General features: G+C 48.0%; 1 protein-coding gene across 6 annotated transcripts in view; it reads right to left on the reverse strand.

Moving 5' to 3' along the window:
* LOC119180745 (latrophilin Cirl) overlaps positions 1-22,646 on the reverse strand; it is a 490,851-nt gene that overhangs the window by 207,573 nt on the left and 260,632 nt on the right. Inside the window, exon 1 of one of the 6 annotated variants that reach the window (XM_075882934.1) lies at positions 21,514-21,586. The exons of the other annotated variants lie outside the window; for them this stretch is intronic. The gene's annotated coding sequence lies outside the window, so the exon portion shown is untranslated. Of the gene's footprint in view, positions 1-21,513; positions 21,587-22,646 lie in introns of those variants that run through there. 6 annotated transcript variants of the gene reach the window in all.

Consider the following 22,646-nt stretch of genomic DNA (forward strand, 5'->3'; position numbering starts at 1 on the left):
ATGTGATCAAAGCAAAGTGTGTCGCCGGCGAGTGTCTAACCTGCTGCAACCGAGGAAAAAATAACCTGCCACCGACAGGGACCTACGAGTTTGCATTTTTCTACAAGTAATCTTCAGAATTTATACAGCACTTCTTTAAGCAGGGCACTTAATTATATGAGAAGTGTCGTCAACACTAGACTCCCCGCCCCCCCTTCCTTATACGCCGCGGTAGAGCAGTGGTTTTGGTGCTCAGCTGGTGACTCAAAGATTGCGGCTTCGATCCCTCTCGTGGCGGTAGCATTACGACGGAGGCGAAATACCAGAGGTACGCATGTGCCATGTCACGGTAAAGGAGACATGATGGTCGCTATTTTAGGAGTCTTTCAATACTGCGTCTCTTATGACAATATCGTGCTTTTGAGAGAAAATGTACCAGATATTATTATTATTATTATTATTATTATTATTATTATTATTATTATTAATACTACATAACTCAATTGTCATGCATATATCAACGTATTACATAACGCTAATATCAGCCGCAGCAGAAAAAAATGGGAAACCGTGGCGCCATAAATAGCTGGAAGCAAATGGTGCGTACGCAGCGTGCACGCCGAGCCACCCAGTTCCTCGTGGGGAGTCCGCCAGAGGTCGTCGCCGCACCCACGCCGCGGTGTTCTTTCGGAATGCGTACAGACACGGCCTGGCCGTTCCGCTTTGCGTGGCCAGAACAGCGGCGACCGCGGTTTTGCAAATGGCGCCGCTGTCCGACGCACACCCCGCGGTGCGCGAGTCGATCGACACGGCAGAACTCCCACGTGCGCACGCGCCGCCGCAGCGGTAATTGTAAAGGCATACATCTTGGCGTGGGCGCAGCAGCGCCGTCGGCGAGAGGACCCGGTCCCGTGTAATTGGTTTCAAGTTGTAACTGCGGGAGGCCCATCCAGCAGGGCGCGCTCCAGTTGTGCGCAGCCGTTTGTCGGCCTGTTATGCACGCCGATGAGCCAAAACACCGCCAAACTCGTTCATCAGATGCCAGCGCCACTCGGCAAGTTTGTGCCCGCGCGGCTATATGAAAAATCGCAGAAGGGCTAACGATCGTGCGGTTCACCTAGATGCCGACGTATAGGAGTTGCTCGAAGTTTGCTGAGACCCGTTTTTGACCCTGTAAACATGGTTGTCCGCCCATGCCAGCAGCGTGTGTCAAGTGATAGAGAGGCGCCCCCTTAACCCCCCCCCCCCCCCCATTCGTTACAATTTTTCGAAGCGAGAGTACGTCCAAGGTGTATTAGTACACCTAAAAGAGGCGCAAGAACCGATAACTACAATAGAAAGCGGACAGAAATATTGCTGACATAAAGAGACAGCACGGAGTGAGTCCAATACTGAGAGGACTTACCACCTGACACCTCGTATTGACATGGTGCATAGGCGGCGGAAGTAGGCGCTGAAATTGAGTCGCGAACGGTATCAAAAATAAAGATATTTGGCAAAACATCATTATATCCAACAAAGATGTTTAGAGAAAAAGACATTGCTTTGTTCATGAGCGCTTCATGCTATGTGGCTCAGGTGAAAAAGAATCGACAGATTTCAGGCTCACAATCACCCTATGTATAAGTAAGTTCCAGTAAGGCAATGAATTGCCACTTGCCTAGCGAGTCGTGCAACAAACGCTACCGATATCGGGCATCACGGGACATTTACATAGGCGTGCTTTTGAGGGGTGGAAGGATGCGATGAGCTTCCGAAGAGAAACCATGCACACGGTTGTGCACGGACGTTTACATTTTTCGTGCGAACGCATAGGTATCATCTCGCGTTCGAGTAAAATTACATTCAGCGGAGAGTGTGAAAGAACGCTGATAAGTCGCTCATCTCAGGACCGTTCTAAAAAGAAGGGGTAGAAGGCGCGGAGCAGTTCCGAACGCGCAATCAAGCGTCTTTCGGAAGGACCCACGCGTTTTGCTCGAGCATTCAAGAAGCCCGCGTTGTGAAGGCGCCGCCTCACCGAAGCGCGCTCTCCCTTCATTCGGCTCTTTTCGGCTTCCCCATTTCGGCTATTCAGTGCGCGAACAGTGGCGACTAAACGCTCGGACGTCATCTGTCACGCGGCTGCGCGGTCGAAGGTCTCAATCCGGAAACGCCCGCGAGGCAGCTACAGGGGGCGCCACAGCGCACGTCGCCATCTTTTGTTCGACCAAGTGCCCCGTCCTCTTTCGGGATCTGGAAGCCCGCACATTCGAATCCCACCCTCACGAAATGTACATTTTTATTTCGCGATGCAATCTGAAGCGAGAACTTAGTGAAGCCGCCGGCACAACCGGAGAAGCGGCGTCCGAAAGCTGGAACGGCGAAAAAACGAACACAAGCATCCGGGCGAATTCAATGGGGCATAAGGGACGGCTTTCTTATCCCCGAGCCGGGGCAGACCTCCCCTCCGCTTTGTCCAAACTGAGTCGCACCGTTTTGTGCCTGTCACGCGGAACTGTGCCTCTCTTTGCAGAGTGAGCTATCTTCCCCGCTGCCACACATATTTCTCAGCGGTGCCGGATGCTGTATACTACGTGTCACCCCTGCTCTGCAGCCACCACCGCAGTCGGCGCGGGAAAGAGCCGTCTGCTGCTGCCGCTTGGCCAGACGACCAGATAAGAAGTCTGCGACACCAGAGGGGAAAAAAAAGCAGACGACAAGCACCTACGACGTCAGGGTCACTTTGTCTCCGCGGGTGCCTGCCACCTTTCGGCGGTTAACCGGATTACCGACACGCAAGGTGGGAAGCGCTGAAAAGTTTGCGGTCGCGAAGAGCGAATCACATCAGTCGACGTAGTGGCCGCGACAAAAGCGGGACTTAGGAAAACGGAATGGACTCGTAATAAAGGTCTCTTCTTTCGCCTCCCGGCGGTAAGAGATTACCGGGGCTCGCCTCATAAATCCGCATTGTCAGAATCTGAAGCAGCTGCGAAGACGATTCTTGTCTGGGAGGCAGGCGCCCAACGAAGTCAACAAGTCGCCCTCACAGTCGAAGCGCGGCGAAAATTCGTTGACTCAACCGCATATGTGAGCTTTGTGTATTTCAACATTTGTGCTGTATGAGTCCCCTTCTTTGTGTGCACATATTTCGTCATACCATAACCAGTCGTTCGATCGTGCTTATGTCGTTTTTTCACTCGTTCTATCTATGTCGTCCTTTGTTGGATTATATATATATATATATATATATATATATATATATATATATATATATATATGCGTGTCAGTTAAGATGCTTAGCAGTTCCCTTGTAAACAATCTGAGTCGCATTTGTTGAATCTCGCACACGCCAATACCTCGATTTTCTCGCGCACGGCGCTCTGGCAACCAGGCCGTTCCTCAAGAAGAGGCTGCGGCTCCCGTAGAAAACCTAGCTGACCTTCCTGCGCAGAACGACCTCGTTGCATATCCGCCGGAGTGACGCGTGCGCTTCGAGTTGCCAGCCATTCAAATGGAGCTCGGTTTCAACGACCTCTTCTCGGGATCATTAAACAGAACAAAAGAAGAAGAGGTGCGACCGATCCAGTGGCAGAGCAACAGCCACGAGACGTGCACAAAATAGCAGTGGGCAAAAGAGGCACGACGATTGAGAAGAGCGCGTCTCGCTCTCGCCATTTCAATTCCTGTTCTCCGTTTTCGGGCATATCGAATCCCATCACGTTCTCCCTTATGCAAAATATATTTTCCTTTTTCTTACTTTTTTAATCAGCTTATTCCATGCACTCCGATGGACACTTCCTTCCCCCGCGAAAGTTCGCGGTGGCCGAGGTGTTTTTCTTTTCTTTTTTTTTTTTTCCCGAGACCCTGGGCGAACCACGCTCGCACACGGTTCCGCACTCGACCGCAGCTCCGGAAGGACGCGAAGGCGACAGCTCCATTTTCGAGCGCCACATATCGGCGCCTTATTTCGTTCAAAGTGAGCGCACCCGTGGCGTGACTGCGCATGCGGAGCCGCTGCTCTCTCATTACACGCTCAACTGTGCGGCCGTGCTCTGCGTGCAGACGTTCGCCCCCAGCACGCGCTCTTCCTTGCAACGCGCTTTCCCGTGCGTTGCAGACGAGTACGCGCGCGCAGCGGCGCCAAGCGACCTCCGCCAACGTTTGGTTAGTGCGTGCTTAGAATAAAACTTTGGGACGCGTCGCCAAAAATTTCGACCCCGTAGTGCGTGTTACGCTCCCTTCCTCTTTCTTCTGCGAGTTGGTTTTGTTCACCTTGAGCAGTAACTGCAACACTTCGCTGCTTACTTTTTTTCTTTTTTGTCTCCGCATCGTAGAAGGCGAAGGCACTGCTCTGCGTGCGCCAATCAGCCTCGCCCACCTCGGAAAATATCTTCACGCAGTGGTGCAAGCCAAAAATATTCTTCGAGGCGCACTTCTTATACGCCGTTGCTAAAGAAAAACGAAATAAAGCGAGCCTGCGCTTATAGACATTTTGGTCATATTTTCGTGTTATTAAAGCCGTTGACCGTGTTTCCTTCACTTTAATAAACATACTACTTTGCGTCCGCGAGAATTTCATTCATATTGAACAGTTACGCTCTCATATAAAAATATTATTAAAGATGCAGTGAAGTGAGAGAGAGAAAGGGAGAGTAAGCAGATGCACAGTCCTGTCCAACACGACTTGGAACATGGCGAAAATGCAGTCAACACTGTACACAACGTCGTAGAAGCAAACACTGTTTCGACTAGTGGTTTTACTGTAACCACATTCGCACTTGCCAGATTTACAGCGTAGACTTGGTGCTCGTTTCGCCGTGACCACAGGGCTGAGTCCCTTATTAAATAAACGACACCCTACCAGAACATTCCTGAGTAATTACTGAAACGCCACATCATTGACTGTTTCGAAATTAACCACGAAACTGTCAGGCCAGAGAGAAAAAGTTGCTATATTAACCCATATATGCCCCAACGTAGGAAAATTAACAAAAGTAGTTAATTTCACCAAAATGACTGCTTCTTCGACCACAGAAATTCCGATAAGGCTTTTAATTAAAAAAAACTCTTTCGGGCAGTGGTTTTGGGCCCATCCTATATGTAGGACACCAATGTGTAACACACCCCGAACAAACAACATTAGCGCTTATCACTGTCATATAAAAGTTGCTGCACACCAAATAACTGAAGAACAATCGACAAAAATATCAGCAGCATTCAGAACAATTTGACTCTATTTTACTTATGTGTTTTTCTCGAGGCATGCCGCTCAGCTACACGCACGTGAAATAGCTGTTTTGTGACTGCAAGCACGTGGCTTTTTCTAGCCTAGCGATCACCTAGACGTGCATATGACGAGGACAGGGCATCATAAACACACCTTTGATGGCACTACCTTTTATACCGAAAAGAAAAAACACTCGAGTTACACTGAAAACTTTTAGCGTCCTACATGTAGAACATAGGGCATATATGAATTAAAATATTGTGGCCAAAATACGTGGGAATTCTGCGAGTTTCTGCCCAAGTTGAACATTACTTACATGTACACCGCTTCGTAAGGCGCGAAAAGCAGCTCAGGAGTATCCCATCTACACATTCACCCGAAGATCGCGGTAGTCGACGGAAAGCTTCTAAATGGCAGTTAGTGAACAATCATGCCGACTCTTCCTTCTTCCTTCCTACATTGTAGTTTGTCGGTTTGGGGTATATATAACGTGGGGAAAACATTATAAAAATAAAAGGAAAAGGCCGAGGAAGGTCGAAAAATTTCGGGGGCGTTTTGACAGCGAAAAAGCCCCCGGCAACGCCAGCGTCCTCACGGGCCGCATTTACTCGATTGTAACGCATGCCGATTTTAACGCCAGGGGTGACTTCTGATTGCATCCAGGGAGAACAAAGAATTTCGGTATTAGGTTGTAACACCAGGGCCAGCTTTGAGCATCTACAATCTGTGGGGGGAGAAAGCAAACTCCAGTAACATTCGAGTAAACACGGTAATTCTGCCTCTCTTACTGTGGCAATGTCAGCCTCAATACACAATTATTAATTTTTTTTTTATACTCGTAGTGACTGAACAGCCTTTGTTAGGCCTAGTTTGTGTTGGAGAGGAACGCGTCTAGGACCCACAAGAAATGTAACCTTCTCGACCATGGCAACCGCTTTGAGATGAATCGAGGGCCGATCGTAAGAGTGCGAAGATATCGCGCCGAGACCGGGCATATAACTGTCACGCCTGTCTGTTTCAGGTCAGTAGTAAAGCACAAGTTCTGTGGAAGAAGAGAAAGCTGAGCAGAGATAAGAGATACGCTCAGAAGTTAAGAGAAGTTTTACGAGGCTCTCCGAGCTGGCCCCCTTAGCAAGAGAGAACGAGGAAGGCGGAAGCGCGCGTAAAGTCGCCTGCGAAGATCTTCCCTTCTCGCGCTCTACCGCAGCGCTCAATGCAGTGGAGTTCCTTGTCAGTACTTTAGATTGTGAGCACGTAAAATACAAATGCACGTAAGACATGAGGGTAAGTTCTTGATCCTCGATCTAACAAATAGCAAAAGAAAAGAAGAAATGAAAAAAAATGACAGCATATCCACGGGGTGAATGATGGAGAGTGGGGCAAAGCATCCGTCCGTCCATTCGTTCTTGCTTCCGTCCGTCCATGCGTCCGTCTGAGTGACCGTCCGTGCGGCCATCCGCCCGTACGTGCGGGCGTCTGTTCGTGCGTCCGTTTCTGCATTCATCCATGCATCCGCTCCTGCATCCGTCCAGGCGTTCATACATGTATCTGTCTGTGTGTCCGTTCGTCCATCTATTCAACACTCCAAGTATTGCCATCTCGCATCTTTTCATCATATATTCCTCATATAGAGGCGCCGCCATCCAGCGGACATTCCAAGGACTGAACTAGAGAAGGCACACGCACGCTTTCTTACAGCTTGCGCTTCGGGTCTACTTCCCACCTTTAACAACCTCGAGTTCATAGTATATACTAGTTCGCTGTGTTTATGGCACTGCGGCCTAACGCTCGCTAAACGTTTCTCAAACCAAGGAGGTTACGCCCAGCGAGTATAACCTAGCAACCCTTTCTTGTCAGATAGTGCTTAATGTACATGCCAATGGCTGCTAATTGGGAATGAGAGACAGGAAAATTCGGCTTTTAGTTAACGGACTCGCTGCAATTTTTTTACTGTTCAAGAACGCACAGGAGAAATCTCCCACCGGCACCACCTTGCAGGTCAAAGCGTGAGACTGGTTACGCCCTACGACTACGACGAAGGACGAACGGTTGCCACTGTAAAAAGCTTCGTCCCTAAAAAAAAAAAAAAAAACTGACGTGTGCAACTAAGAGGGACACGTCTAAGCCAGACAGAGTCCGCAACAAGGCTACCGCATTTACTCGATTGTAACGCGAGGGATGACCTTCTATTGGGTCAAAGAAAAAAAAAAATGAAATTATTCTGGTATTTCACTGTAACGCGAGAACTGACATTAGGTAGCAATAACCTGGAAAAACGTTTTCGTTTTCATACTGTCTACACGAGCGCTATAGCTTCTTCACCTTCACGGCCGAAACCACCAGGAAAAAAAAAAAAAAAGCGCAGTTTGTTTCGATATCCCTATCAGTCGCAGGCGGAAATGTTGTAGGCCCGTGTACTCAGATTTGGGTGCACGTTAAAGAACCCCAGGTGGTCAAAATTTCCGGAGCCCTCCACTACGGCGTCTCTCATAATCATATGGTGGTTTTGGGACGTTAAACCCCACAAATCAATCAATCAATCCCTATCAGTCGTTGCGGCTTTTCATTAAGGCCTTAAACGCCTCTTTAGGTGCAAAAAGTCACCAGTCCGCAACGATAGGAGTGATGCTTAATATCATCCCCTTATCACATCATGTCGCGTGGGCGGATGTCTGAGACGCTGTATAGGCTGTGACGGGCGGAACATTATTATACACTTCGTAATGATACACTAGAGAGGGAACCCTGGCCCTAGTGTCTGTGGGAGCTGAAACGCACGGCACTCAAGTGAGCATGCGAGTGATGAGCAGCTGACGGGTTTCTCTAAGCTCGCTTCCTTCAGCTCCGTGTAGCCTGAATCTGTCTTGTCGCAAGATGAACGTGAACAGTTACACTTCACCACCTCGACTTTTTGGGCTCGCCGATTCAAATCGCCTCACTAAGTTCACAACAATCTGTTCCTTCATTCGAAATAAATTAAATACAGCGTAGTAAAACAACACAACATTGTTCGAAGCCCACAAACAAGAACGTATAATGCCAATCCGTGTTGACCTTTCCCATGTTGACTGAACAATGACAGCGCCAGAGTTCTCTCTAGCCTAACCCTGGGCTTCATCGATTTACGTAGTCCCGGATCACTCGCGGACGGCCCGCGGACGCCTCGGCTCACGGGTGGCTACGTCACACGCACGTGATCTAAAGGTAGCCAACCCGAGCGGCCTCGGGCCACCTGCGCGCTTGATGCTGACTGCATCCGCTGTGGCGTCTGCTATGCCAGGCTATGCCGTCTGCTCGCTCCATAGCTGTGACACAGGCCACAACGCTGACCCGTTTGCAACCTAAACATCAGTTAGGTTGTTAATTATACCTATTTCTGTTTTGATGCAACTTACTGTAAGTGAACTACTCGAGCGCGTGTCCATCGTAGACCGTCGCGGTCGTTCCACCGCTGTTTCTCTTAGCGAGCATAACGCGTGTTTGCCCGACCTTCAGGAATACGCACACGCTCGACGTGGCTCAGAACACCGATGACAAGAACTGGGTGCGCTAACAATGCGAAATCCAGAAACATGCGAGAAGCGGACAAAAAAGCAAAGGGAGAGCAGGAGCGCTTCGAAAACTTCCCGTGTCTAACTTAAGATGACCGCACAGCATGCGCACCACTCTGTCGTCTGCCAGCGGCCCGAAAGAAATTGTTCGGGCGGTCCCGGGCCGCCCGCAGGCCGCCAGGCACGCGAAAAACGAACATGCGTTCGAGTGATCCCGGACCAGTGGGCGGAGCTTCCAGTTGATCCTCGAGAAAAACGAATGCGGCGCCGGCATTCGGTGCCGTCCGGAGCCGTCCGCGCCGTGTAAATCGATGAAGATCACTAATTCAGCATGACGCAGAAAGCTGCCTCCACTTTCGGAGCCATTGTAATAGTATACCATGACCCACGGGCGCACAAGAATTTGGGTACTGGGACAAACATCCCAGAAGAAACGAAAACACGGCTAGACATTTGAGGGCTCGTTTTTTCTTCTTCTTGTCTTGTTAGACGCAATAATAATGACAACGAACAATGATTCTGAAGAACGTATATGGGATATCATTGGTGGTAATGTGAAGAAAAAAATCTGGACGGAAACATGACATGCTGCCGGCAGGGACCGAGCCTGCGTTCTTCGAAGAATGCGTCCGATGCTCTGCTATGACATTGGAGTCATCATAGGCACGTGAGAATGCACGACTTTTCTAATGCTGTTAGTGTTGTATACAGTCTAGACCTGCACATTTTGTCGTGTATGCCCTCCTCTCTCCATATCAATTCATTTATGTTTTTCGCTCACTCGCTTCGCATTTCATTTGAAGGGTGTGCACATGTGAATGACAAATGCGGCCCTGTAGATGGAAGCACCACAACGAGATCGAATGCATGACTTTTCTAATGCTGTTAGTGTTGTATACAGTCTAGACCTGCACATTTTGTCGTGTATGCCCTCCTCTCTCTATATCAATTCATTTATGTTTCTCGCTCACTCGCTTCGCATTTCATTTGAAGGGTGTGCGCGTGTGAATGACAAATGCGGCCCTGTAGATGGAAGCACCACAACGAGATCGAATGCATGACTTTTCTAATGCTGTTAGTGTTGTATACAGTCTAGACCTGCACATTTTGTCGTGTATGCCCTCCTCTCTCTATATCAATACATTTATGTTTTTCGCTCAGTCGCTTCGCATTTCATTTGAAGGGTGTGCACATGTGAATGACAAATGCGGCCCTGTAGATGGAAGCACCACAACGAGATCGAATGCATGACTTTTCTAATGCTGTTAGTGTTGTATACAGTCTAGACCTGCACATTTTGTCGTGTATGCCCTCCTCTCTCTATATCAATACATTTATCTTTTTCGCTCAGTCGCTTCGCATTTCATTTGAAGGGTGTGCACATGTGAATGACAAATGCGGCCCTGTAGATGGAAGCATTACAACGAGATCGAATGCATGACTTTTCTAATGCTGTTAGTGTTGTATACAGTCTAGACCTGCACATTTTGTCGTGTATGCCCTCCTCTCTCTATATCAATACATTTATGTTTTTCGCTCAGTCGCTTCGCATTTCATTTGAAGGGTGTGCACATGTGAATGACAAATGCGGCCCTGTAGATGGAAGCACCACAACGAGATCGAATGCATGACTTTTCTAATGCTGTTAGTGTTGTATACAGTCTAGACCTGCACATTTTGTCGTGTATGCCCTCCTCTCTCTATATCAATTCATTTATGTTTTTCGCTCACTCGCTTCGCATTTCATTTGAAGGGTGTGCACATGTGAATGACAAATGCGGCCCTGTAGATGGAAGCACCACAACGAGATCGAATGCATGACTTTTCTAATGCTGTTAGTGTTGTATACAGTCTAGACCTGCACATTTTGTCGTGTATGCCCTCCTCTCTCTATATCAATACATTTATGTTTTTCGCTCACTCGCTTCGCATTTCATTTGAAGGGTGCGCACAAGTGATTGACAAATGCGGCCCTGTAGATGGAAGCACCACAACGAGATCGTGTAGGACAATGGTAAATAAATAACAGTTGTTGGTGTTCAATAACGTCCCAAAACCAAGATATGATTATGAGAGAAGATGTACAAGGCTCCTGTAACTTGGACTGCGCAGGGTTTTTTAACGCGAACCTGAATCTTGACAAGAATATATCTGATGTCAGTGCTCCTTTAACCACACTGCAGCTGCCTACGTTCGCGGTGCAGGCGGTGAACGTTACATAGGGAACAGATAAATGACACTGCATACCGTCCTTAGGAGTCAACCTGCATAGCTCTGACATCGTAGCCGCAGCACTTCGTAAGGACTTCAAGCTCCACAATGCATCCGCAAGCAGTTCCTTATGAATCATGAAATAAAACGTGCATTTTTTCTCTCCATGGTCTTCATCCAGCGTCGACTACAACTTGAATTTTCAACAGCGATTGCGCCTTACTGAGATATTCTATACGTGCCTAATACCTCATACTCATAGGTAATAGAATCGCCTCCCTGACTCCATAAGAGCGTGAGACCGCGTTGTGCAATTTCGAGCTGACTATTTATCTATCGCTTTCTTACTCTTCTTCTTTCCTGGCTATCACTTTCCTTTCTATTATTCCCCCTTTTCCCGCTCCACCAAGCGTACAATAGCCAGCCAAGCCAAGCATGGTTCACCTCTCTGCCTTTTCTCTCTCTTTCTTTCTCTTTCTTTCGTTCTTTCTTTGTTTCTTTCTTCCTTTCTTTCTTTCTTTGTTTCTTTCTTCCTTTCTTTCTTCTTGTCTTTTGGGTGTGGTGTAAAGGAGAGAGAGAGTGAAAAAAAGATATAAGACAATAACTAGACTAAGTCCAGTTTGCTACCCTACACGGGGGAGAGGGGAATGCGGGAGAAAAAGAGATAGAGAGGAGGAGATACACATTGCACATAACACACACACACACTGCACACCCATTAAGGTTTCATAAACGGTCGCACAGTGATGTTGCCTTCAAGAATTGTAGAAGGGCTCGAATGGCTTTCTGGGCTGAAGTACTTGAAGGCCATGCTCCCAAGGTCTTCTCCATCCATAGCCTCGATCATCCAGCCTTATTAGGGCACACTGGAGAGTCCAGCGATCTTCTTCAAAGTCTGGACAGTGACACAGGACGTGGTCGAGAGTTTCTACACAATGGCATCGTTCAAGACTGACGTTTCAAACTTGTAATACCACCCCTCCCTGTATCGCTGCAACCGGCACTGACGGTATTTAAGCAAAAAATAACTAAATGGAAAAGTAAATAAATAGGTCGACGCGCGTAGTAGCATAACGCCGTGCCGAATCGCGTGGGCTGCCCTTGCATCGGTGCTTCATACGATTTCACCCTTTCTCTCTGACAGCGTGAATGGGCATCGTGGGACGAACCGAGAAACGGCGCTCTCCGAGATGAAGCCTCGGCCTCTTCCAGCGTCGTTTGTTATAAAGCATTCCCAGTTTTCCCCTGAGCCTTTTCTGCACCCACTACCTTCAAACTTTTTTTCTTTTGTTTAACGCAAGCTTCCTCGTTATCACCTTAGCCACGCACTCTGGGGACGCACTTCTCGCGCACTGCTGGGTACGTAAAATTTATGTCCACCAGCTCGCCGCGCAGTAATAGTGACCTTCATTTCCCAACTTCCCTGGCTCAGGACGAGCTGAGGGGGAGTAAAGTACCACAAACACGAAGGGCGTGCCAGATCCACCGTTCAGAAAAAAAAGAAGAAAAGAAATCCGAAGCAGGGTGAAGAGATGCTCCGAAGCAGAACATAAGCCTACTGTTCATCAGCCGCGGAGAGCTGCACACCGAGCACACGCCCTGGGTTCACTCTCCCGCGCGTGGCTCATGCTCTGAGAGCACCGCTCTCGGAGGCGCTTCTTTCCGCCCCGCGTGCATGCAAGGACAAGGCGGCTATAGACACGCTCCTGTAGTCGCGCACGCAGTTTCCTCGTTGAACCGCACGCATTTTCGCATACCGAGTGATGGCGGCGTACAGTCTGCCGAGAGTGTATTCATTGAAATACAAACGTCAAAGGCACACTTACCGCGAATGGAAACCACAACAATTTCCAGCAAATAAAAAAGCACAGTTCCTGTGCGCTAGTTTTTAAGCAGGATTCATTTCCACAACACTCGTCGATGAACGGCAGAGCTGTCAAGCTTTTCGGTAGCCCGTGTAGAGCCGACAGATAATTTATCGTCGTCAACATCATCAACCACCACTCGCTCTCTTCGTTCTCTTCTTTCTTTTTTTCGTCCTCGTGCTGGCTGCCAGAACGTTGATCAGTGTGGCGTCGGATGCAATAACTCTGAAGGGCGAAAAACAAAGTATTGAAAGAGAGATAAAGGGAAGAAACGGGGCAAAAGAAACAATGAAATCGAAAGAAAGCAGCAGTGTCGCGATCAGCCTTGTCGCTTTGATTGTGACAAGTGTAAATATATAATTTATCAGCGCTCCATCATGAATGCGTGATCCGTCAGCTCATCTTAGCAGCGCGTCTCATCGCAAACGCAGCTTGCCGTCAAAGTGGGCACTGCCGCGGACACCACGGTTAATTTTTCGCCATCTTCACTTTGGTTCACTCGTGCTTTGCGGGCACCGGTCGGCCCAATGAAGAGAGCGATTCTTGCCACTCGCTCTTCATCTTGTCGTGCACGTCCCATCATCATCACGGCTGTGTGACAATACACATAAATAGAAAAACAGAGAGAAAGAAAAACAGAAAGAAAGAGAAAAGAAAAGCTGTAGCAAGGGAGGCCACTTAGATTTGGCACCCCTTCGTACGAAGCAATTTGAACTTTTGTTCTTCCCGAGTGTACATGCACAAATGTCGACTTGATAAGCTGTAGTTATTACCCAAATTACACAAGGCTAGCCGAACCGGACAGTATAATGTACGGTGAGGAGCTAAACTATGATAATGATGAGAGTGTTTCACAGAGGTGCCATATTTAGCGGATATCACAATGATATTCCTCGATGCAGTCTACAAACTTTCTTGCTTTTCACATCGACCATGCAGTACACGAGATGTATCCAGCCCGGCTGGTGGATTCTACTGTTCGCGTATGTTGCGTATTACTCTGGTACATGATTCGCTGAGAAGCTTGCCATTCTATACGTTTCGACGAGCAGCCTCCTGCGGTACACTGTATACGGTCTTTAAGGCAGCCTCCACTTCACAAACGTACACGTATAGTGATAAGCCAGCACTTCTGTTTCGGATGGTCGCGATGTCACCGGCTTCCGTGGCTCGAGCCAATCAGCGAGTAAATGACTCCACTCGCAAACAGCCTGTCATATCGAATATCTCGAAACCTACTCGCTCAAGTATTTGTAGACTCGATGACTACCCAGTCTCTGTCGATCTCTTGCGTAAGCAATGAACATCAAACAAGCGGTAATTAAAAAGGACAGCAAGATAAAAATACCCTAGATAGCCTTGACCACGCAATAGCAGCTCGTAATAGTTCACCCAATGCTTAAGCTGCACATACGAGCTGTAACGAAGCTACTATAGGCCGATGACAAAAGCAACTTACTAACTGAAAGACTCGTTGATTTACATCCTTGACTGACAAAAATATCTAACACCGGGATTGTTCATAGCAGAGAATTTGAGGCAATAATGATGCTCTCTACATACTAGCTAATCCAGCTGCCAGCAGATCACCTTCAGTAGAATGCTAGCCGTACTCTCCGTCCGGATTCGTCAGCAAATGCAACGCCATCGCCGAATTAACGCGGGGAGCAGCAGATCACGTCCGTGCTTTATCGCTTCGCAAGCATTCACTCAAAAAAAAAATGCCCCATTTGAGGTCACAAGCTGAGAGAACTCCACGTCTCGCCCACCGCGGTATTTGCAATCACCACTTTTATACATTTGCTAGCCTGACACTCCCCAGCAGATAAAGGAGTTCCCGAGTGTCTTTCTCTGCGGCATTTCGTCATCGGCACTTCGGGTGGCTCTGTGCACGGTGTCGTAGCCATGGAAACCGATGTTGTCGCCTCTCCATTCGTCGCTTCCCGATGATCCCTGCGCATTCCTGTCGCTGGACGACGGGCATGCTTTCATTGAAGCTCGGTCGCGATTCCAATAGGTTTGTCCCTTCCTTCCCGGCTGAGCGTAAAGCTAACTCTGTTCAAGTTCTCCCACGGTGCCAGTGCGAGGCAGGAAGAGAAGAAGGACGTGCAACACTCATGCAGTGCGGTGAAAGCTGAAACGCGCATCGAACACTCGTTGCATCCCACCCTGCTGGCCCCAAAATTGATAACAGGGATCTTCCAAGATAAACACGATCTCGCAAGTTACCTAAACAGATAAACATAGATTACAAGTTGCCATTACACGTATGTGTCTCAATGATAAAAAAATCACTTTGTAAGTTGTCGCTGGTACTTTTATCAACCAACTATTCCTAATCAGTCACGGCTTAAAGGTAACACATTGCACTTAAATATTCAGAAAGAAGTCTCAAGGTAACAAACCACAGTGACGTCATCCTTCGTCCCACGTCTCTGAAGATTGCACTACAGTAGCATCTATATTTTACCAAGCATGCACACGGCTGAGAGTAATGGCAATATTTCAGCGTTTCTCTAAGTTTCCCCAAGGAAGAAAAACTGACTGAACCGCCTAGCTGCTTTCACAGTGCTGCATTGTTCTCGAAGGACTGCGAGCCCGACGGCAGTACAGGGGCACCCTGCTTTCGGGAGCACGTGCATGAGCAGAGACCTTAATGCGGCAGGGAGTCGACCGTATGGGGGAATCGAGTTCCCGACGCAGCTGCGACCACCGAGCTTAGCGCCGAGCTCTCTCCCGGACCGATGAATGGGGACGGCCCCCTTTCACTCTGTTTTCTTTTTACTTTTTATCGGAGCCTCAGGTCTTTTTGCCTTAATACGTGCGCCAGGCTCTTCGCTTGCATGCATGTTTCTTCGAACAAAATTATTTTTTTACGTTCCTCAATACGCCCGATACGATATCAAAGTTCATAAATCAATGCATATATTCATGAAGCGCTCGTGTAATGTCTATCTGTACTTTCTCATTTCGCAGTGGAAATCATGTGCACGCCCGTTTATTTATTAGGCTTCTGAATTGTCACGCTTGCATTGAAATCATACGTATACACGCATGCTGAATGCGCAAAGGACCAAAAGCCAGTGAACATGGCCTCCTGCCCTTGCTGCTGTTCCTGTATGAGGGGAAAACACCATAACCTTCAACAAGACATGTAGATGGGTAGACAAATAAATCGGATATAGAGTGCCAAGAGACGGCAACGTTCGCAATCACGACCCCATGTCCTCCCGGTCTACGACGTCATCTGTGCAATGCGAAGAGATTACAGATGAGCGAAACGAGTGTCTCGAACGGTCTCTGCAACGACCGCAAGGTTTGGGTCACAAACATTTAAGAGGATCGTAAAAAAAAAAAGCAGCCTGCTCATGAAGCCACGATCCCCAACAGGCGGATGGCCCCTGAACGCTGGCGCAATACCTATCGGAGTTTTCTCCTGTCTGCGCGCCCTTTCGCGGAGCAAATCAGCGCAGACCTTTGAGTGAGGAGGCTGCTTTGTTGCGCATGCAGCGCACGGACGATGTTCCCCCGGCTCCAGAATGGCTTCGACCACGGTTCAGTCGGCGCCACGTGTCGCTGATGAGACACCTCCGCTGCCCCCCGTGCTTGGTAATGGCGTCGCTCTCAAGACGAGAACACAACTTCAGGCCATATCGTGCACCTGCACCGCCAACACGGCGAACGTCTGCTGGCAGCGCCGGTGCTTCCTCCACGCTTCCATCACTTCGCACGTTCGCACGGAAATGAGTGCAGCCGCCATACTGAGGCTGCCGAACAATTCGTCAACTGCACAACAAACCTTAGAAAGGTTCTTATGCCTCACAAAGCTATGCGGGCGTCACCTACTTTTCCGTAGCACTGCATATATACATATATCATTAAACTAAGAGCAGTATACATCTACAACAAGGCTCTGACACACGTGGCCCGGCTAGCCGAAGGTTGTCTTCATTCTACAGACATTTTATTTTTCTTCATAACTATGCTTATGAGCTATTAGCACGGACGTGACTGGTCTCAAGCATACTTTTCTTCACATACCCCCCCCCCCCCCCCCCCCTATGTGGTCACCAAAAACCTAACCATGGACGAAAAATTTGGCAGATTCTACGTACCTTGAAAATTGACGTTATGCGAATCATGCGGAGGGAAGGTGACTCTGCCGTAATTTTTTAATGAGCAATACGTTAGAAAATGGCGCTGACGATATGTAGAAATGTTGTACGCAATGAGATCTTTTCAACAGTCTTCTATGTTTTATGTAACCAGTAGTCTATGTTTTATATAGCCAGCAATGCCCACAGTAACATGAGTGTTAGCAACAGGGAAAGGGGTAATTTGTCATGTAACGCTTGTGCTCGCGAGGACGGTAGGCCCGAACACTGCTGCAGAAATCAGCTTCAGTGGATGGCACTTGACCGGAATTGTCGCTAACCCAACGTAACGGCTGTTAGACAGGAGTGCATATGTCATGTTTATAAAAGCGGATGGCCAGCCTTCCAACAATTCACGCTTCACCAACATGACGATTGAATAGCGTCTTTCCAAAGCAGCATCGAGACCTAGCGTGGCTCTGTGGTAGAATACGTGGTTGCCACGCAGAATGCCGGGGTTCGATTCCTGCTGGGACCCTGACATTCATTCATTGCATTCGTCGGGTCAACGCTGCCGATCTCAACTTTCTTTCTTAAACGAGTACTGACACAAAATTTCGCACCCGAGATAGCCGGCGGATTCGATTCTCGTGAACGTTCGTATATCATTTGCAAAATATCAACGGTGAACATGGATTGGAAGACATTTTAAATTATTTTGAAGCTTGCTTGAGCACTCGGCTCCATCTTGCCATTGACAACTTCAAAGGGGACTCTGCCGATCCCCTACTTCCCTCCTGTCGCCATGCTGCAGTCAGTAAAACAAGTTATGATGACGTCATAGCCTCTTTTGACGCGTTTGTTCCCGCAGTCCATACTTCTCGGCGACTCGTCGCGTGTGCGAGGCCGTCGCGCACGCTTTGAAAGTTTTGTGTTTAGCGACACTGCATTCCCGTTTCCTATTCGAAAGCAATTGTTAATGCGGACTGTGAGGAAATGCGTCACCGTTTCATTTGCTGACGTGTCGAAAGCTGCACACGCCAGGTGGCGATAGTTGCACGCGGCGGCTTCTCGTTTTTAGAGCTACATAAAACTGAAACTTAAACTGGGCGATAATGAGGGGCCTGTAGTTATTTGTCTGTCACGTGCTCCAGCAAACCATGTGTCGTGTTATGACAAACAGGCCCCAATCGCGAGGCCAAAGCTTTTCTGTCAGTACCCATTAATGTTCTCGCGTTAATATTACTAGAGTTTGTTGTCGCCGTTTCTTTTTTTTTTCAACGTTAACTACCTATCACCTGCGGTACATACCCGCCGTGGTATGCGGGTATGTTTGTGCCACACTTGTCTGGCAGAAATAGTTTGACGACGGGATCGTCACATTCTTCGTGTCATGACCAGCGAGCCCTATTCGTCGAACCATCTTATTCACCCATACTAATTTTGGGCCACACCAAGTTAAGGGAGTGATCACGGGAGCAAGCAAGCACGCATACATACATACATACATACATACATACATACATACATACATACATACATACATACATACATACATACATACATACATACATACATACATACATACATACATACATACATACACACACTACATAGATAGATAGATAGATAGATAGATAGATAGATAGATAGATAGATAGATAGATAGATAGATAGATAGATAGATATAGATAGATAGATAGATAAAGCTAAAATGCCTGAAGAAACGGTTCGCATTTCACACTATATGTATACATTGCAGAGTTTACCGTAAAAGCTCCACACTAACCCCTATCAGGAACGACCCGTATATGGAACATTGGCAACGCATCTCAAATTGCAAGGTTAGCTCATATTTTGTTGAAACTCCTGCCGCCTCCAACGGGAAATACGCGAGGCTTGCCATGTGTACGTAAAAGCGTTTGGGCGTATAGGGGCGACCATCACGTTGGCACGTAAGATAAAGGGTGGAATAACCACGTTTACGCTAAACCACAGCTCGTTAAGCAAGACGTCGATCGCGACCGACAACACCACGGCCGACGCCGCCGCAAGACTTGCCGAGAACTGAGGAGACGACGGTCCCGCGCCGCTTGAGTGCATCGCCGCATCGGTTCTCGCTAAACGCAAGGCGCACCAAAAGTCGACGCTCGCCTCCTTGGTTCGGTGCAATTGAGTGCCGAGGTAAAAAGGCAGCAGCTTGCCTCATCATACAGGCAGCCGTACGATCGGCCGCCTGTAATCCGAGAATCACCCGTACTTTTCGATACAGCAAAATTCAAGGCCCCGGAAAAACGTGCCGCCCAAAGAATGTACAACTTCCGAAAATGCTCGCCAGTGTTGGTAGAGCTCACCATAAATGCGTGCTGCCACGGGCCCTGCGGCTGCTGCGCGGTACTGCATCGAACGCCCGTGGGATGAAGGCGTCGCCCGGTGATTGTCTCTGTCGGGCCGGTCGTTAATAAGCGCGCCTTTGGCTCAAAAGGTCTTTCAAAGAACGCATGCCGCCGACCACGATGAAAAGAAGATGGCGGCGGCCGCGGTGTCACAAATGACTCGGTGAAAAGCGGGTCCACACTCTGTTCTTTGCGCCAGCCTCACGGGTCCTTGTGTTTCGCGCCTGCCAGGTCGTTTAGCAAAAGTGTGTGTGCGGCCTCACTAATGAGGCGGCCGCACAATAACCACACGCGAAGGAATCAAATTGGGCCAGCCGCAAGAATGAGCCATGCGCCAGGCGCCATTTCATCTCGCCTCGACCGAGAGCGCTGACGATTATTTTTCGCTATTTATACACTTCGTGATCGCGCCTGTGATTCATGCAGATGGCACAGAAGTCCTTTGAACACAAGTAAGCAACATAAATTGCAATGAATATATTCGCCCCCGGCAATAAACTAAAATATTGTACACACTGTTGCGTGGAGAAAACTATTACCACCGAAATAGGGGCTCGTTTTCCTCGTCAAATACAACCCAATCAAGAAATAACTTGTTCCTATTCCATTCCATACGAATCAATAAACCAAACCGACGATAAAGACAAATAGGGCATTGGGGACATTATTCCTGCCTTTTGTGTAGTTTTTGAAATGCAGCAATTCGACATTAAAACCACGAAAAACAAGCCCTTGTTATAAGCAGGGACCCGACCAACTATATAATTGAGATTTGATAGATATGTGGGGTTTAACGTCCCAAAACCAGCATAGCATTATGAGAGATGCAAGGGCTCCTGAAACTTCGACCCCCTGTGGTTCTTTAACGTGCGCCTAATTCTGAGCACACGGGCCTACAACATTTCCGCCTCCATCGAAACTGCAGCCGCCGCAGCCGGAATTCGATCCCTCCATCTGCTGGTGAGCAACTGAGTGCCACCGCGGCGGGGCCAGCCATATAAATTTAGGTAACGTGTCCGATGCTCTGCCAATCGAGCCCGTTTCTCCATTCGTACTCTCCCTCAGCGCAAACTGATGCTTAGTGAAGAGGGCCATTTCTATTTTTCTTTCATTTTCTCTCCTTCTTCCGATACACGTCCATCATGCTACTTTGCAGACCATCGCCTCATGATAATACTTTAGCGAAGAGGAGGTAGACAAGTCGTGGCGAGAAATGTCGTCCATCAGGTGCTCTGACGCAGACTGGAAACATGGCCGGGCTACTGTGTGCCTCGGTGTGGAGATAGCGCCAATACACGTCCATCACAAAGTTTCGCCTTCTCTTGAAGCCGGCACCAAGCCGAAGTGAAAGCAGCTGCTAGAAGCCTTCTGTGTTCGCTCAACCTACAGCCTCGAAAGCAGCAAAGATCGACATAATGAAAAGCAAGACAACTCTGTCGCCTACACACACTCGGCGACAACTTATCTTGGCAGGCTACGAAAGCAGGGCTTCCGTACATACGTCAATGTATATGTAAACTGGTAGCGTAACTTCCATAGAAACCCATGGATCCATTAGTCGGCGGGTCGTTTCCACAGTCGCCATCGACGTGAGGAGGGGGCAACTAATAGCAAAAATAAACAAAAATAAGAAATAAAATATGACGCCACAACCAAAATCGGTAGCAACGTTACTCATTTGCCCTACATGGAGCAAAATTTAAAATTTTATTATTTGCTGACCTGCTACCTGGCCTTTATTATTACGGAATCTTATTGCACCCTAATTGCGTCTCGGTGATTGCATGCAATAGAAAAAAATACACAAAAGTTAGTTACAAAGATTGAGGAAGCTAAATTGTTTTATTAGCCAAATGAAATACTTGCAATATGCGCAAGAAACTTCGCAGAGGCAATTGTGAGACTACTGTTCACGAGCCCAAAGGCATGTGCCCCGCCGCAGTGGTCTAGTGGCTAAGGTACTCGGCTGCTGACCCGCAGGGCGCGGGTTCGAACCCCGGCTGCGGCGGCTGCATTTCCGATGGAGGCGGAAACGTTGTAGGCCCGTGTGCTCAGATTTGGGTGCACGTTAAAGAACCCCACGTGGTCGAAATTTCCGGAGCCCTCCACTACGGCGTCTCTCATAATCAAATGGTGGGTTTGGGACGTTAAACCCCACAAATCAATTTAATCACTCAATCAGCCGAAAGGCATGATAGTTCAAAAACTCACGTTGCTAAATCGTCAAAAACCACAGCACCGATGCATCAGTTTTGAAAATATAGCTTCTTGTTGCTTAGCTTGTCGCGTTCACGGTCCCCAAAGGCGACGGCACGCCAGCCGTGCGCCAGAGAAAGCAGTGGGCAGTCACAGGAGCGGCTATCTACACATTCATTGAGTTAGTTGAGCTATGAAATGCACATAAAAAATAAGTTAACTTCTGTAGGTACGCACGAAACCACCACAGAAAAGTGATCGATGCCTCGTCGACCTGGTATTGCGCCGAACCAAAGAACATGCCGACACAATCTCTGATAGCATATTGCCTGGATACGCCCCCTAATCCGTTGGCCCGTGTTACCAGACTGCCTGCATGTGGCCTGTTTTTCTGACACCAAATGAGAAAAAATGGGCGCTCAACTACATACCAAAGGGCAAAGCTTTAACAAAGTAATCAACTGTTGCTCAGTAACAAATAAAACAAAACAGTTGAAAATAAACGTTAAATTTTTTTTTGTTTTCGCTACGTGTCCTCCCCCCCCCCCCCCCTCACCTAGTCGTGCTTCAATTGTCACGCAGTTGTTGATGTCTCTTGCAATGGGTTTCAAACCACTTCTCGTTCCGACCTTCGCGACTTATTTAGATTGACCTGGCATACGTGTTGCTCCGAAAGAACACGCGGTTGCTCGATCATGGCTGATATCGGCTTTGCTAGGCGACATCGTGAACGCGCATTGAAAAACAGTTTTATCTTATTTTATCTTATTTGTGAGAACTCTGCCCGTCTGGATTTGAGACACTGGGCAAGAGTGCGTTATAGGTCATCAGAAGTCAGTACAAAAATGGACACAATATGCTCATACAAGCATAGATTTCTACAAAACATGTTTTGGTGAGTACAGAATAATTGATTGATATGTGGGGTTTAACGTCCGAAAACCACCATATGATTATGAGAGACGCCGTAGTGAAGGGCTCCGGAAATTTCGACCACCTGGGGTTCTTTAACGTGCACCCAAATCTGAGCACACGGGCCTACAACATTTCCGCCTCCATCGGTGAGTACAGATTAGGCCTGAGTGAATCACTAACGTGAAAAATGTGAATAGGAAAGACATTTCGATTGTTCAGTTTAAATTTTAGAG

This window comes from Rhipicephalus microplus, unplaced genomic scaffold (assembly GCF_043290135.1).
Source record: "Rhipicephalus microplus isolate Deutch F79 unplaced genomic scaffold, USDA_Rmic scaffold_14, whole genome shotgun sequence".
NCBI lineage: Eukaryota > Metazoa > Arthropoda > Arachnida > Ixodida > Ixodidae > Rhipicephalus > Rhipicephalus microplus.